Source organism: Rutilus rutilus, assembly GCF_951802725.1.
Source record: "Rutilus rutilus genome assembly, chromosome: 8".
In the NCBI taxonomy this organism is placed as follows: Eukaryota; Metazoa; Chordata; class Actinopteri; order Cypriniformes; family Leuciscidae; genus Rutilus; species Rutilus rutilus.
In genome coordinates this window covers 3,519,916-3,529,763 of record NC_140222.1, presented here as the reverse complement: position 1 = coordinate 3,529,763, position 9,848 = coordinate 3,519,916, and positions in this window count along the sequence as shown.

Here is a 9,848-nt window from a genome sequence, read left to right as displayed (position 1 = left end):
TTCAAGTTTTGACTGCAAATGTCACGTCCATAACGCTGGAATTGCCCAATTTTAACGAATTTATCCTCAACTAGTTTTTTGGTCTAGGTCTACGTATTTTATTATGTAGCCTACCTTAGTAATTTAAAGATGTGGTAGCCCTACATCTTACACATCACACTCCACTGTTATGGTGCAATTTCAGTAGATTTACTCACTAACATTATTGTGGAAACAAAATAAGAATGGAAACTAAAATATGGTAGTATCGCACTACAGCGCACATTCTATCAGCTGCAGTTCTGGCGCCTCAGTCCCAATACTGTAGCCTAAAACTCGACGTACATTCACATCACATGTTAATGCAGCGGAGTTACACTCACAGGACACTGCACTTATTCGCAATCATAAAAGTTCATTTGTTTGCTCGTGCTTTAAAGCTTTGCCGGGTAAACATTTCATTGGCGTTCTGTTCTGACATGATGCACTTTTTCTGAGCGCGTACTGAAGTGCGCGCGCACTGTCAAACAGCGCCAAACTGGATTTTTGTTGGGTCAGACGCATCTGATAGAGATGGGGGCCCGAGACCGCGAGAGCTACATGGAGCTACATGTAAAAAAATATGCACCAAACAAGCCACTTTGAAATGTTGCTGTTTTCACAAAAGTTGGGTGACCCTCCCTCTAGACTAAAAAAAGTTGGATGACCCTCCCCTCAACAAAGAATAAAAAGACATGACCCTCCCCTATTTTCCTCCGGTGGCCCCTTCAATAAATACCGAACGGTCCCTAAGTTTTACATATGTTACCGTGCTTACAATGAAAACCTTTTAAGCACGGTACTTTCAAGAGCACTGTCTTGCACTTTCATGCACGAAAGTGCTCTTCCTCTTGTGGATTTAGCTATTCTTGGCACTGTGTGGTAGCCACAATCAACTCAAGGCAATGAACAGAGTGAACCTACCATGGTGATGGCATGATCGGTGAAGGTCTTGGTGGAGTTCGATGAACAGAGAGAACTAGGCGACACTAAAGGACTAGGAGACCAAGGTGGAGCCATGGGGCCCTATCTTGCACTCAGCGCAATTGACTTTGTACACCGACGCATGTATCAGTCCTATTTTGGTCAGTCCTATAAACGTTCCCTTGTGCTATTTTGCAGGTTTAGAAAACAATTCCGCCACTGACCAGGAAAAACCTTGTCTAAAGTCAGTGGCGCGTTGCGTGTGTTATTCATATGCTATTTTAAGGGCGCATGCTTGGCCATAATCAATGTAGCGTGTGCACAACGCGCATGCACTTTGCTTCTCTCATGTACACAGACGCAGCAGTTCACATTTTTAGAAAACCATACATTACTACAAGGAAAAATATTAACACACAAGGGAAATCATTGTTGTGTCCATGAAGATGTGAAAAAATAGGCATAAATCTATCTTACACATTTACCCAAATTTTTATACGCCTGTTTAACCGAAGCTAATTTGGGTGTGTTTCTCCATCCCCAATGTCACTTCTCTGTGTTTTACGGCTGTGAACCGCTCCTGGTGCGCGCCTGGCAAATCTGCCGTTCTAATAGCAATCCGCCATGGAACAAGCGCGCCTGCTCTTAAAGGGAATGTGAGATGTCGCTCTGATTGGTTTATTTCACGGTACGCCCAAACCACACCTATGAATAATGAAGCTACTTCAGACCAACCCATTTTAGATTTGCGTCGGGTGCAAGAGTCATTTATCCCGCCGGTATAATAGCAACAGCGCCCAAGAACCGCCCACAAAGTTACTTGTGTTTCGCGATGATACTTGCGTTTCAGAACGTTAAAATAGGGACCATGGTGTGAGTCAGGGCCGAGGCGGAGTCGCTGTGAGAGGACTGAGGCAAAACCGGTGTGAGTAAGGACTGAGGTGGAGTCGCTGTGAGTGAGGACTGAGGTGGAGCCGGTGTGAGTGAGGACTGAGGTGGAGTCGGTGTGAGTGACGACTGAGGTGGAGTCGGTGTGAGTGACGACTGAGATGGAGCTGGTGTGAGTGCAGTGTGAATAAGGACTGAGGCGGAGCCAGTGTTAGTGAGGACTGAGATGGAGCCGGTGTGAGTGCAGTGTGAATAAGGACTGAGGCGGAGCCAGTGTGAGTGAGGACTGAGGTGGAGCCGGTGTGAGTGAGGACTGAGGCGGAGTCGGTGTGAGTGAGGACTGAGGTGGAGCCGGTGTGAATGAGGACTGAGATGGAGCCGGTGTGAGTGCAGTGTAAATAAGGACTGAGGCGGAGCCAGTGTTAGTGAGGACTGAGGTGGAGTCAGTGTGAGCGAGGACTGAGGTGGATCCGGTGTGAGTGAGGACTGAGGTGGAGCCGGTGTGAGTGAGGACTGAGGTGGAGCCGGTGTGAGTGAGGACTGAGGCGGAGACGGTGTGAGTGCAGTGTGAATAAGGACTGAGGCGGAGCCAGTGTGAGTGAGGACTGAGGTGGAGTCGGTGTGAGTGAGGACTGAGGTGGAGTCGCTGTGAGTGAGGACTGAGGTGGAGCCGGTGTGAGTGAGGACTGAGGTGGAGTCGGTGTGAGTGAGGACTGAGATGGAGCCGGTGTGAGTGCAGTGTGAATAAGGACTGAGGCGGAGCCAGTGTGAGTGAGGACTGAGGTGGAGTCGGTGTGAGTGAGGACTGAGGTGGAGCCGGTGTGAGTGAGGACTGAGGTGGGGCCGGTGTGAGTGAGGACTGAGGTGGAGCCGGTGTGAGTGAGGACTGAGGTGGAGCCGGAGTGAGTGAGGACTGAGGTGGAGCCGGTGTGAGTGAGGACTGAGGCGGAGACGGTGTGAGTGCATTGTGAATAAGGACTGAGGCGGAGCCAGTGTGAGTGGGGACTGAGGTGGAGTCGGTGTGAGTGAGGACTGAGGTGGAGTCGGTGTGAGTGAGGACTGAGGTGGAGCCGGTGTGAGTGAGGACTGAGGTGGAGTCGGTGTGAGTGAGGACTGAGATGGAGCCGGTCTAAGTGCAGTGTGAATAGGGACTGAGGCGGAGCCAGTGTGAGTGAGGTCTGAGGTGGAGTCGGTGTGAGTGAGGACTGAGGTGGAGTCGTGTGAGTGAGGACTGAGATGGAGCCGGTATGAGTGCAGTGTGAATAGGGACTGAGGCGAGGCCAGTGTGAGTGAGGACTGAGGTGGAGTTGGTGTGAGTGAGGACTGAGGCGGAGCCAGAGTGAGTGAGTGAGGACTGAGGTGGAGTCGGTGTGTGTGAGGACTCAGGTGGAGCCAGTGTTAGTGAGGACTGAGGCGGAGCCGGAGTGAGTGAGGACTGAGGTGGAGTCGGTGTGTGTGAGGACTCAGGTGGAGCCAGTGTTAGTGAGGACTGAGGCGGAGCCGGTGTGAGTGAGGACTGAGGCGGAGCCGGTGTGTATATGTATTTTTGGCATTAATCCTGATTGAGTCTCATCAATAACAGAACTCAGAACACACTTAAGTCTTTTGACCAAAGCACAGGCTAATATCATATAATGATTATTAAGAAGACAAACAGGCAGAGGGAGAAACGAGGAAGCATTAATTTGAGTATTGAGAAGCACCCAAGGTATTCAGGATAACTTGAATAATAAAGGTAGGAGCCTTTTATTCAACATTACAGCGCCACCCTCTGGCTGAATCACGCAAGGACACTAAACCTCGTCCAAAAGTCTGTCTGCATGACTAAAATGTAAAAGTTAAAATATATATACACACACTATATTGCCAAAAGTATTGGGACATATGTATATACATGCACATGAACTTTAATGACATCCCATTCTTAATCTCCAGGGTTTCATATAGAGTTGACAGCTATAACAGCTTCAACTCTTCTGGGAAGGAGTTTTGACCATTCTTCTAGAAGCTCATTTGTGAGGTCAGGCACTGATGTAGGACGAGAATGTCTGGCTCGCAGTCTCCGCTCTAATTCATCCCAAAGCTGTTCTATCGGGTTGAGTTCAGGACTCTGAGCAGGCCAGTCCAGTTCCTCCACACCAAACTCCTCATCCATGTGTTTATGGACCTGCTTTGTGCACTGGAGTGCAGTCATGCTGGTACAGGAACATCACCAAAGTTGGGAGTGTGAAATTCTCCAAAATGCATTAAATACAAAATGCCAAGCCCTGAAAAACAACCCCACACCATAACCCCCCTCCACCAAACAACCCCACACCATAATCCCCCCTCCACCAAACAACCCCACACAATAATCCCCCCTCCACCAAACAACCCCACACCATAATCCCCCCTCCACCAAATAACCCCACACCATAACCCCCCCTCCACCAAACAACCCCACACCATAATCCCCCTCCCCCAAACAACCTCACACCATAATCCCCCTCCCCCAAACAACCCCACACCATAATCCCCCCTCCACCAAACAACCCCACACCATAATCCCCCCTCCACCAAACAACCCCACACCATAACCCCCCCTCCACCAACAACCCCACACCATAATCCCCCTCCCCCAAACAACCCCACACCATAACCCCCCTCCACCAAACAACCCCACACCATAATCCCCCTCCCCCAAACAACCCCACACCATAATCCCCCCTCCACCAAACAACCCCACACCATAATCCCCCCTCCACCAAACAACCCCACACCATAATCCCCCCTCCACCAAACAACCCCCTGCACGGGCCTCAAATCTAGGCCCGAGCCCGGCCCTGGCCCGAGACGGTCAGGCCCTAGCCCGACCCGTGTCCGACAGCTCATCAGAATGATCAGCCCGAGTCCGACCCGAGCCCGTTTAAAAAAAAAAAAATTATTACACTGCTCTATTTGCAGCCATTAATATAGGTCAGTTTTGTTAGTTATGTTTCTTTTCATTTCTTTATTAAGTTAATTTAGACAATGGTGCATTTTTTTTTTTTTTTTTTAATGACGACCAAGCAGCCGAGCCGACAGCGAGTAAAACGTGATCAGTTTAGCCTCTCAAATCAACGCTAATACTTTACTTGGCTACAATAAAATCCATAGATATAGCCTAAAACACTTCAAGTATATCACACAGACAGTAAGTTTAATAAACCACAGTGAGTAAAACAACATTTTTGAAATACTGAGGCAGGCTTAGGCTGCTCGCAACAGCGCTCGCAACAGCGCTCGCAAACGAAATGAGCAACAGCCTACAATCTAAACAAATTAAATTAAATAAATTAAAAATAAACTTGCCGGTTATCTTACCTCAAAAATGCACCACAGAACATGGCCATTCTTTTTTCCAGTAGTTTCCAACAGTTAAACGAAAATAAAGTCCAATCAAACGAAAAACATCTGTAGTTTCCAACAGTTAAACGAAAATAAAGCCCAATCAAACGAAAAGTTAGAACAGTCTCTTAGAGAGCATCGTGGAAAAAGAATAGCATCCACAGGAGATTTTAACCCAGTCCTCCTCTCTTCTATCACTCTTCCCGCTGCATTTTAAGCATCTGCGATTTTTCTCTTAATATTCTCCATTATTTGCACATGAGGTGAATCGTGGGTCGCGCTGATGGGAAACCTTCTGTGTGCGTGCGTGCGTGCGACTTTCATGTCAGTCATATGTCAGTGTAAGATTATGAAAGTTGAGGTTATGAAATGTCTTTCTATGTTTGTTTTTCTATCGTCGACGTCAACTTGTCATATTTTTTTTTTAATTAATGTCTAAAAATATAAAAAGAAGGATAACCCCAAAAAAGCCAGAGGCCCGGCCCGCATGTGAACTATGACGTGAAAATTGGCCCGAAGCCCGGCCCTAGGGGCGTATTTAAGTCGGGGCCCGTCGGGCTCAGGCTGAAATGAGGGCTCTAAACCCCACACCATAACCCCCCTCCACCAAACAACCCCACACCATAACCCCCCCTCCACCAAACAACCCCACACCATAACCCCGCCTCCACCAAACAACCCCACACCATAACCCCCCCTCCACCAAACAACCCCACACCATAACCCCACCTCCACCAAACAACCCCACACCATAACCCCCCCTCCACCAAACAACCCCAGACCATAACCCCCCCTCCACAACCCCCCCTCCACCAAACAACCCCACACCACAATCCCCCCTCCACCAAACAACCCCACACCATAATAAAGTAAAGAATATGATTGATTCACTTCCGTTGCAAAGATCATTAGTTATTAACTGAGACGACACCACACCGTTTGAACCGTTTGGGGTTTAGGGTAGTCGTAGGTAATGTTGAAATTACAGCCAAGGAAGCAGTTACTTACTTGGGCTGTATACTAGATAACAAATTATCAGGTGAGCTTATGGCCCGAAAAATTATTTTAAAGGTAAGCCAAAGGACTAAGTTCCTAGCAAGAATATCCAGCCTCTTAGATAGTAAAACCTTAAAAATCCTGGCTGATGTGCTTGTTCAATGTCATCTTGACTATGCCTGTACATCTTGGTATACAGGCATTACTAAAGGTCTTAAAGACAAGCTACAGATCTGTCAAAACAAACTAATCAGAGTGATTCTTAAATTAAATCCTAAAACTCATCTTCTTTCTCACCATTTCTCCAGTCTTGGGTGGCTCAGAGTGGAGGAGAGGGTTTCTCAACTTAAACTGTGTTTGGTTTATAAAATAAGAAATAATCTGGCACCCAAGTATTTATGTGATTACTTTTCAAAAATTAGTGATACGCACAATTACTGTACCAGGGGGAGTTCCACAGATTATAGGCCCTGTCGCTTTAGGAGCTGTGTAGGAAAGTACTCTTTCCTATACTCTGCAGCTGTCTTGTGGAATAGTTTACATTTAAACCTTAAACTGTTGAGCTCTTCATATTATAATTTTAAATCTTCAGTAAAAAATTGGTTATTAAACTTATAAAGAAAAAAAAAGAAAGGAAATAGAAATAGAAATCCTTGAAGTAGTAGGAATACTGTATTGTCTGTTTGTCTATTTGGGAATTTAGTCATTGTTTCTTTTGTTTTATTGTGTTTTTATCAGCTTTATTTTATTTGTATTTTTTTTGCTCCCTTTCTTTATTGTTCTCAATGTTGTTAGTCCATGTACTGTTATTCATTTCCCATCATAAGGACCACAATGGAAACAAGCCTTTGGGCTTTTTTGTGTTTTTATCCTTTTGAACACTTCGTGTTGATTGTTGTTGTTCAATAAAGTTTTCATTCATTCATTCATTCAACAGAAAACCCTTAATGTGCTCTAAAATAATGTGATCATCAAACATTAAACAGCTTGTAAATCAAAACTGCTTAATGTTTCCAAATGAAATTAATGAAGGGGGGGGGGGGGGGGGGGGGGGGGTTGTTGGATTGTGTTTGATCATCGTTCTCATCTTTTTTGTTTAAAATGTTGCCTTTCTTTATGAAACTTACTGACATTCAAGTGTTGCATGTAGCTAATAAAATGTTTTTAAAATTAAAGTACAGTTAAAGGTATTTTTCAAGTATAAAAAATAACATTTGAACATAGTAGTATAGGCCTATTGCAAGTGCAAAAATTATATATAAATAGTAAACTATAAGTATAATGTTTAGTTCACTTAAAGAAAACTTGCTGTATAAAACTATTAAACAAGTAGTTTACTGAGAGTATACTTCAAAGTTGCTACAAGTATTAAAATAGTAAACTACTAGTATACCCATGAGTTCACTTGCAGTACAAATGAGAAATGTAATCATGAACTAGTTGTGCACTAAAAGTTTACTACTGTTACACTTATAGTACACTTAAACATATACTTTTATATACTAAAAGTGGGCCAATTTAGTCCCAAGCGGTATTAAAATAGTACACTTACAAGTTTACTACTAGTACATACTGACATTAGTATACTTTACTACATAATGTGTACTTAAAAATATACTTAAACATTACTCAAGTATACTTTATAAAATGAGCTTTAAGTATACTTCTTTTTCGTAAAGGCTGTTCTTGAGCTAATCTGAAGGCCACACGAAGTTTGGAGGGCTGTAGCTGTTGACTCTGCAGAAAGTTGGTGACTTTTGCGCAATGTGAGCCTCAGTATGCGCTGACACCGCTCTTTGATTTTACATGGCTTACCATAACTCGTGGCTGAGTTTCTGTTGTTCCCAATTGCTTCCACTTTGTTATTATGCCACTAACAGTTGACCGTGGAATATTTAGTAGTGAGGAGATTTCACGAATGGACTTATTGTACAGGTGGAAACCGATCACGGTCCCACACTTGAGTTCACTGAGCTCCTGAGAGCGAGGAGAGCTCCTGCATGCCCAGTGCTTGATTTATACACCTGTGACCATGGAAGTGATTGGAACACCTGAATTCACTGATTTGTAGGGGTGTCCCAATACTTTTGGCAATATAGTATCTATATATATAGTAATGTTTCCAAACTTTTGACTAGTACTGTATGGAATAAGAATTTTGAATAATGAAAATAAGTTTGTTCTATTATTCATTTGTTCACTTATTCTATTCATCAGAGTTGAAGAATAAACCGCATCTTCCATATTTCATTTATGGTTTAATAATGGAATAATTAATGGACGTAATAATGTAAAATTACTTTTTTCTAACCTCTGCAGGCGTGGCAAAGGTGAGTCTCATCTTTCAGCGTTTGTCTTTCTGTTTTGATTTCAAGGTGCTGGTGTTGAAATGCATTTTTACACATCAGTTCGATTATCTCGGCCAATGTTATTATAGTTTAGCATTTTTAAATTTGAATTAACAACCAAAGGTAGACATTTTAATTTAAGCTTATAGTGACGCAAACGTAACTACACACTCTTAAAGCATGTTGAGATTGATCAGATGTGTAGTGTAATAGTAAAATGATGCAAATATACGCTAAAATTAAGCAGTCAAGACTTTTTACTCCATAAATCTACACAAGCTCCGATTGAGGGAGCCTGTGCAGTGTTCACTTCTCCCTGAACATGTGAAAATTGAAGTTCACGACTGGACAAAATGTGTTCACATTCATAAATATACATACAGATAGCCTACATTGCATTTCAGAGGCTCGTTTCAAAGACCAATGAGAACATTGTGCAATGAGAAACAGATCAATAAACTAGTTCATCCAGCTTTTGGCCTACATTCCAAGATTTCTGAACCCGTACGATAATTTTTTTTGTTTATACTTATTATAACATAAGTTGTCATTCACTGAAAAAAATTCCAGTCCTTCATTTGATCTTATTTATTCATCACATCAGTGACGTCAGCTGCTACAACTGTAGGGTTTTAGGTTCAGAATGTGTTTAGGGTTTAGGTGTCAGAAAATGATCTCTGTATTGTTGTTGAAGATATTTCTGTGTTTTGTGTCATTCAAACACAAGAATATTACAGATTCCCAAAGATGACAAAATCCGTCGACTGAAGTTACAGATTCAGATGCTCTGAAAGCAGAGGCTGATGTCAGCAGATACAAAATTCCACTTCCTTTTGGTTTAAATGCTTTAGTGCAGTTTTCACAAGCGAGTTTCAAAGTTTCAATAGATCATCAAAAGTGCATTTCAGCATTGTGTTAGTAAAATACACAAAATCACAAAGTATCAATTAAATACATTTGTCTATTATTTAATTCAACTGAACTTAATGGTTAATCAATTAATTATTTGGTACATCTATTGATATCTATAGATACAGATTCTGTAGATAGTTTCATTAGAAATTTCTGATACAGATAACCAAATGTAATGAATTCTTTTTACATAAGTGATAAGTGATTTATCTTAGATTATAACCACCACTATGTTCAGTGTGTGTGTGTGTGTGTGTGTGTATGTGTGTGTGTGTGTGTGTGTGTGTGTGTGTGTGTGTGTGTGTGTGTGTGTTAAAAAGAGAGTTCTGTCAGGACCACTACCGTCAAATATGATTGACAATTAGCATACAGTTTGGAGTGGCGGAATGGTTCCGT